This window comes from Mustelus asterias, chromosome 14 (assembly GCF_964213995.1).
Source record: "Mustelus asterias chromosome 14, sMusAst1.hap1.1, whole genome shotgun sequence".
In the NCBI taxonomy this organism is placed as follows: Eukaryota; Metazoa; Chordata; class Chondrichthyes; order Carcharhiniformes; family Triakidae; genus Mustelus; species Mustelus asterias.
In genome coordinates this window covers 83,136,714-83,144,896 of record NC_135814.1, presented here as the reverse complement: position 1 = coordinate 83,144,896, position 8,183 = coordinate 83,136,714, and the positions used below count along the sequence as shown (strand labels likewise).

The following is an 8,183-nucleotide window of genomic DNA, read 5'->3' as shown; positions in this document are numbered from 1 at the left end:
TTATAAGAGTGGCAAAAAGAGACTATGTAAGAAAACTTGCAAGGGAGATAAATGACAACAGAATTTATCGTTACATAAAGTGGAAGTGACTGGTTAAAAGCAGGATTGGCCCACTGAAGACTGAGGGTAGGAATGTTGTCAATGACCCTGGCGAAAGGGAGGATAGCTTGCCATACCAAGGAAACTAACAGAGGATCAGGGACAGGGTCTAAGTAGAATTATTTTAAGTGTATCATCAATAATGGGGAAACTAATGGAACTAAAGAGTGACAAATCCCCAGGACTTGATGGTTTCCATCATGTTAAAGTCAATAGAACACATTGCCGGAGTCCTAACTAAAACCTTTCAGAGTTCCCTTCATTCAGGAGTCGTACCCCTGGACTGGAAATTGGCTTCTGTCACTCTACTTTTTAAGAAGGGTGACAGAGAGAAACCAGGAAATTACAGACCAGTTAGTTTAACGTTTGTGGTGGAGAAATTGTTGGAGTCATTAATCAAAGGTAGGGTCACCGAGAAATTTCACTTCATCAGGGAAGAGTCAGCATGGCATCATGAAGGGTAGGTCATGTCTGACAAACCTCTCAGAATTCTTTGAAGAGGTGACACAGATGGTGGACAGAGGGAAGTCGATGGACATCCTTTATATGGACTTCCAGAAGACTTTAGATAAAGTCCCGCATAAGTGATTTATAGCTAAGGTGGAAGCTCATGGAATCGAAGGTAGATTGCTGAAATGAATAGGAAATTCGTTGAGCAACAAGAAACAGAGAGCTGGGTAATGGCTAATTACTCAAATTGGTAGGATATGACTAGTGGTATCTCGCAGGGATGTCTTGGGGCTTCAGTTATTTATAATATTCATTAATGACTCAGATAATGGCATAAAAAGTCAAATATCCAAATTTGTATGTGACACAAAATTGGCAGCATTGTCCAATAAGGACAGCACAAAACTACAACAGGATATTGATAGGTTGGGTGAATGGGCCAAGCTGTGGCAAATGCATTTTAACATAAATGTGTGAGGTTATCCATTTCAGATCAAAAAAGGATAGATCAGAGTATTTTACAGAAGGCACAAAGTTAAATTCAGTGGATATCCAACGAGATTTGTGGGTTCAGGAGACTAGCTCCTTAAAATGCCACAAACAGATGCAGAAAATGGCTAACTGAATGCTAGCCTTCATATCTAAAGGGCTTGAGTATAGGGATGCAGTTGTACAAAACCCTAGTTAGACACCATTTAGCATACTGGGAACAGGTATGGGCACCACACCTTAGGGAGGATGTTTTGGCCCTGGAGGAAGTTCAATGCAGGTTTACAAGAATTATCCCTGGACTTCAGGGTTAAAGTTACAAGGAGAGATTGGACAAATTAGGCCTTTATTCTCAAATACAGAAGGTTGAGGGATGATCTGATAGAAGACTACAAAATATTTACAGGGAAGGACAGGGTGGAAAAGGGTAAATTGTTTCCACTAGTTGAAGGCTCTAGAACCAGGGGCCATAATCTAAAAATTAGGGCCGAGCTGTTCAGGAGAGATGTTAGAAAACACTTCTCCACGCAGAGAGTGGTGGACGTTTGGAATTCTCTTCCTCAAACAGCAGTGGATGCTGATTCAATTGTTAGGTTTAAATCTGAAAGACTTTTTTATTGAGCAGGGGAATTTAGGAAATTTGGGCCGAGGGCAGGTACATGGAGTTAGGCCACAGATCAGCCATGATCTTATTGAATGGCAGAGCAAGTTCAAGGGGCTGAATGGCCTACTCCTAGAATCATAGGCTGAATGGCCTCCTTCTGCACTCTACCAAGCCTGCACCAGCAACAAACACACTTAGGCCCTATTTAACCTAATCCCCCTGACACTAGGGTGTAATTTAGCATAGCCAATCCACCTAACCTGCACATCTTTTAGACTGTGGGAAGAAACTGGCGCATCCAGAGGAAACCCACACAGATATGGGGAGAACATGCAAACTCCATAGTGACCAAAGCCGGAATCGAACCCACGTCCCAGGCGCTGTGAGGCAGCAGTGCTGACCACTGTGCCACCCACACGTTTTCCTGTTCTTATGAAATTAACTTCCCAACAAACTCAGAACTGATTGTTTAGTTTAAGGGCACTAGAAAAAAATTGATAACAGTAAAAGGAAATTTGAAAAAATTCAAGGAACAGTCGTATTACTTAATATAGGACTTGAACCCATGATATAGATGGAGAGCCACACCAGCTCCTAACTAAGCTAACCAATTACATAGGGAACCCCCTCTCCAACCCATTCCCCAACAAATGTGAGATCTGTATGGAAAGGTTATGGCGACGTGTCAAGCCACCCGGGCAGTGCAATTTGCAGGACATGGATAGAGTACAAAACAAACTCTACAGTCACAGCAGCATGCCTTTTAACTTTGACAAAGAGTCGTCTGGACTCGAAATGTCAGCTCTTTTCTCTCCTTACAGATGCTGCCAGACCGGCTGAGATTTTCCAGCATTTTCTCTTCTGGTTGCAGAATCCAGCATCCGCACTAACTTGCTTTTAAACTCTCCACAGCCCTCAACTCCAGGTACCAGCTGGAAAGACAGAAATACGCATGCGCCAGAGACCCGCTCCGCGCGCAGCTCCTCCTGACGCATTTCCAATCGATGTTTGCGCTAACGGACACAACAGAAGTCACCGCCCAGGCTGGGCCTGAGTACCACGTGAACATGTATAGCCAATCGGAAGTGTCTGTCCGCTGCCGCGCCCCGCCCTCCCGCTCCCGCCGCCCCGCCCTCCCGCTCCCGCCGCCCCGCCCTCCCGCTCCCGCCGCCCCGCCCTCCCGCTCCCGCCGCCCCGCCCTCCCGCTCCCGCCGCCCCGCCCTCCCGCTCCCGCCGCCCCGCCCTCCCGCTCCCGCCGCCCCGCCCTCCCGCTCCCGCCGCCCCGCCCTCCCGCTCCCGCCGCCCCGCCCTCCCGCTCCCGCCGCCCCGCCCTCCCGCTCCCGCCGCCCCGCCCTCCCGCTCCCGCCGCCCCGCCCTCCCGCTCCCGCCGCCCCGCCCTCCCGCTGCCCCCTCCTACCCTGCTCTCTCTCCAGAGCAGACCAATTGAAAGGGCGGACAGGCCGCCACGTGTCCCAATCCCTGCACTCGATGGACCAATGAAAGTGTCTGCTCCCGGCAGCCGTATGCGCGTGCGCTCTGCTTCACCAATCAGAGCCATTGTTGTTTTTTAATTTTGGGTTTGTGCCGCGCGGAGGAAAATTCCAACCGGCGGCGGAGAGAGAAAAAAACACTGGGGCGAGAGAGAGAGAGAGAGGACTGGGGTGAGAGAGAGAGAGAGGACTGGGGTGAGAGAGAGAGAGAGAGAGGACTGGGGTGAGAGAGAGAGGGGACTGGGGCAAGAGAGAGAGAGAGGACTGGGGTGAGAGAGAGAGAGAGAGGACTGGGGTGAGAGAGAGAGAGAGAGAGGACTGGGGTGAGAGAGAGAGAGAGAGAGGACTGGGGTGAGAGAGAGAGAGAGAGGACTGGGGTGAGAGAGAGAGAGAGAGAGGACTGGGGTGAGAGAGAGAGGGGACTGGGGCAAGAGAGAGAGAGAGGACTGGGGTGAGAGAGAGAGAGAGAGAGAGGACTGGGGTGAGAGAGAGAGAGGACTGGGGCAAGAGAGAGAGAGAGGACTGGGGTGAGAGAGAGAGAGAGGACTGGGGTGAGAGAGAGAGAGAGGACTGGGGTGAGAGAGAGAGAGAGAGGACTGGGGCGAGAGAGAGAGAGGACTGGGGCAAGAGAGAGAGGACTGGGGTGAGAGAGAGAGAGAGGACTGGGGTGAGGGAGAGAGAGAGAGAGAGGACTGGGGCAAGAGAGAGAGAGGACTGGGGCGAGAGAGAGAAAGAGAGAGGACTGGGGCGAGAGAGAGAGAGGACTGGGGCGAGAGAGAGAAAGAGAGAGGACTGGGGCGAGAGAGAGAAAGAGAGAGGACTGGGGTGAGAGAGAGAGAGGGAGGAGTGGGGTGAGAGAGAGGGAGGACTGGGGTGAGAGAGAGAGAGGACTGGGGCAAGAGAGAAAACGGGCAGAAAAGGGAGAAAAAACTGGGGTAAGAGAGAAGGTGAGAACTGGGGCAAGAGAGCGAGCAGGACTGGTCTCGGGCAAGACAGACTGGACTGAATTGAAGGTAGGGGACTGGACTGGGGCAACAGAGGAGGAGGTGGGTTGGGGGCAAGGGGAGAGGACGGTTGGTCTAAAGCGAGAGAGGGAAGGAGAACAAAATAAAGCAGGGGGGCGAGAAAGAAAACTCTGAACAGGGCGAGACTTGGCGTGTGTGAGAGCATTCAATCACAGAGCCTTCATCTTGGTGTTTGTAAAGGTAAATATCACTCTTCAGATTGGTCTGCGATAGCAGATAGATTGAGTAGGTATTTTGTGTCAATCTTCAGTATAGAGGAAATAAGCAAAATATTGCAGATGATCTAAAACAAGAACAACTTCCTACAGATGTTGCCAGATCAGCTAGGTAGTTAGAATCATAGAATCCCTTCAATGCAGAAAGAGGCCATTTGGCCCATTGAGTCTGCACCCACAACAGTCCCACCCAGGCCCTATTCCTGTAACCCCACGTATTTACCCTGCTAATCTCCCTGGTACTGAGGGGCAATTTACTATGGCCAGTCCACCTAACCTGTGCATTTTTGGACTGAGAGAGGAAACCGGAGCAGCCAGAGGGAACCCACGCAGACACTGGAGGAACGTGCAAACTCCACAGTCACCCAAGGCTGAAATTAAATCCAGGTCTCTGGCGCTGTGAGATAGCAATGATAACCGCCAGTGTGTCAATGAGGTCTTGTGACATTAGCTTGAACACCAACTGGAAATGCGTCAGGAGGAGCTGCACATGAGTACTGGGTCCCTGCTGGGTTCCTGGCACATGCCCAATTCTTCCTGCTGGCTTTCCAACCTTTTCTAGCATTCTCTTCTTGTTTCACTATAGAGGATATATGTAAGATCCCAGAAGCAGCTATAAATCAGGAATTGGAAAGGAAGGAGGAACATTACAGTCACCAGGGAAGTGACACTAAGTAAATTATTAGTCCGGGTCTTCAAGGACTTCATCCTAGAGTCTTAAAATAAGTGACTGGTGAGATAGTTGATGCAGTGGTTTTAATTTTCCAAAACGCCCCAGATTCAGAGTAGGTGCGTGCCTTAATGACTATCACCTGGTGGCTCTGACATCCATCATTATGAAGTGCTTCGAAAGGTTAGTCATGACACGAATCAATTCCAGCCTCCCGGACTGCCTGGATCCACTACAGTTTGCCTATCACCGCAACAGGTCCACAGCAAATGCCATCTCCCCGGCCCTGCACTCAACCCTGGAACACTTAGATAACAAGAACACCTATGTCCGACTCCTATTTATTAAATACAGCTCAGCCTTCAACACCATTATTCCCATGAAACTCAGTGGCCTGGGCCTCAGCACCTCCCTCTGTGACTGGATCCTGAACTTCCTAACTCAGACAACAATCAGTAAGGATAGGCAACAACACCTCCTCCACAATCATCCTCAACACCGGTGTCCCACAAGGCTGTGTTCTCAGCCCCCTACTACTTATACACCTGTGACTGTGGCCAAATTCCCCTCCAATTCGATTTTCAAGTTTGCTGACAACACCGTAGTGGGTCGAATCTGAAATAATGATGAGACAGAGTACAGGAATGAGATAGAGAATCTGGTGAACTGATACGGCAACAATAATCTTTCCCTCAATGTCAACAAAACAAAGGAGATTGTCATCGACTTCAGGAAGCGTAAGGGAGAACATGTCCCTGTCTACATCAATGGGGATGAAGTAGAAAGGGTCGAGAGCTTCAAGTTTTTAGGTGTCCAGATCACCAACAACCTGTCCTGGTACCCCAAAGCCCACCAACGCCTCTACTTTCTCAGAAGACTAAGGAAATTTGGCATGTCAGCTACGATTCTCACCAAATTTTACAGATGCACCATAGAAAGCATTCTTTCTGGTTGTATCACAGCTTGGTATGGCTCCTGTTCTGCCCAAGACCGCAAGGAACTACAAAAGGTCGTGAATGTAGCCCAATCCATCACGCAAACCAGCTCCCAGCCACTGAGTCTGTCTACACTTCCCGCTGCCTCGGCAAAGCAGCCAGCATAATTAAGGACCCCACGCACCCCAGACATTCTCTCTTTCACCTTCTTCCTTCGGGAACAAGATACAAAAGTCTGAGGTCACGTACCAACCGACTCAAGAACCGCTTTTTCCCTGCTGCTGTCAGACTTTTGAATGGGCTTACCTTGCATTAAGTTGATCTTTCTCTACACCCTAGCTATGACTGTAACACTACATTCTGCACTCTCTCGTTTACTTCTCTATGAACGGTATGTTTTGTCTGTATAGTGCGCAAGAAACAATACTTTTCACTGTGTTAATACATGTGACAATAAATCAAATCAAAATAGGTCCAATTAGATTGGAAGATAGCAAATGTAACTCCATTATTCAAAAACAGGGGAGCTGAAAATGGGAAACTACAGGCCAGTTAGCCTAACATCTGTCAGAGAGAAAATGTGAGAAGCTATTCTTAAAGAAGTTATAACAGGGCACTTGGATAAGTTCAAGAAATCAGGCAGAGTCATCATGGTTTGGTAAAGGGAAGTCATGTTTACCAACTTATTGGAATTCTTTGAGGAAGTAACCTGTTCTGTGGATAAAGAGGAATTGATGGATGTACTGTACTTAGACTTCCAGAATGCATTTGATAAAGTGCCACACCAAAGGTTATTGCGGAAAAAAAAATACTGTTGCAGGTAACATATTGGCATGGATAGGAGATTTGCTGGATAGCAGGAAGCATAGAGTAAGCATAAATGGGTCTTTCTCAGGTTGGCAAGATGTAACGAGTGGTGTGCGACAGGGATCATTGTTGGGGCCTCAACTGTTTACAATTTACCAAATGACTTTGATGGATGGAGTGATTGCCAAATCTGATGACACAAGGTTAGATAGGAAAGTAAGTTGTGACATAAGGAGGTAACAAAAATAAATAAATCAGTTAAGTGAGTGGGCAGAGATCTGGCAAATGGCATATAATGTGGAAAAATGTCAAATTGTACATTTTGGCAGGATGAATAAAATACCATATTATCTAAATAGTGAAAGGGATCTGGGTGTCTTGGTACATGAATAACAAAAGGTTAGTATACAGTTACAGCAAGTAATTAAGAAAGCTATTAGAATTATTATTTAATGTGAGGGGAATTGAATACAAAAGTGGGGAGGTTGTGCTTCAGTTATATAGAGTACTGGTAAGACCACATCTGGAGTAAAAATAAAAAATGCTGGAAAATCTCAGCAGGTCTGACAGCATCTCGGGATTGAATGGAGCCAACATTTTGAGTCTCGATGCCCCTCGACTCACCTGAGGAAGGAGCAGTGCTCCGAAAGCTCGTGATTCCAAACAAACCTATTGAACTTTAACCTGGTGTTGAGACTTCCTACTGTGCCACCCCAGTCCAATGCCGGCATCTCCACATTATTGAAGGTGGTGCAATCTCGAGGGGCCAACTCCCCCGAAAGCATATGTTTGTATGTTCATCGCTTACTTTTCCACCTCACAATCTATCATCAGCAAACTTGGATACATTACCATGCTGTCATGTGTGTCATTAATATAGATGGTAAATAATTAGAGTCATAGAGGTTTACAGCATTGAAACAGGCCCTTCGGCCCAACTTGTCCATGCCGCCCTTTTTTTTTAGAACCCCTAAGCTAATCCCAATTGTCCGCATTTGGCCCATATCCCTCTATACCCATCGTACCCATGTAACTATCTAAATGCCTTTTAAAAGATAAAATTGTACCCGCCTCTACTACTACCTCTGGCAGCTTGTTCCAGGCACTCACCACCCTCTGTATGAAAAAATTGCCCCTCTGGACACTTTTGTATCTCTCCCCTCTCACCTTAAACCGATGCTCTCTCGTTTTAGACTCCCCTATCTTTCATAGAATCATAGAAACCCTACAGTGCAGAAAGAGACCATTTGGCCCATCGAGTCTGCACCGACCACAATCCCACCCAGGCCCTACCCCCATATCCCTACATATTTTACCCGCTAACCCCTCTAACCTACGCATCACAGAACACTAAGGGGCAATTTTAGCATGGCCAATCAACCTAACCCGCACATCTTTG

At 47.6% G+C, this 8,183-nt stretch overlaps 1 protein-coding gene across 2 annotated transcripts in view; it reads left to right on the top strand.

Moving 5' to 3' along the window:
* Positions 1-3,765: 3,765 nt before the first annotated feature.
* Positions 3,766-8,183, top strand: part of LOC144503806 (uncharacterized) — a 42,257-nt gene continuing 37,839 nt past the window's right edge. The window contains exon 1 of one of the 2 annotated variants that reach the window (XM_078228719.1): positions 3,766-4,337. The gene's annotated coding sequence lies outside the window, so the exon portion shown is untranslated. The remainder of the gene's footprint in view (positions 4,338-8,183) is intronic. The other variant, XM_078228720.1, reaches the window with a different exon arrangement.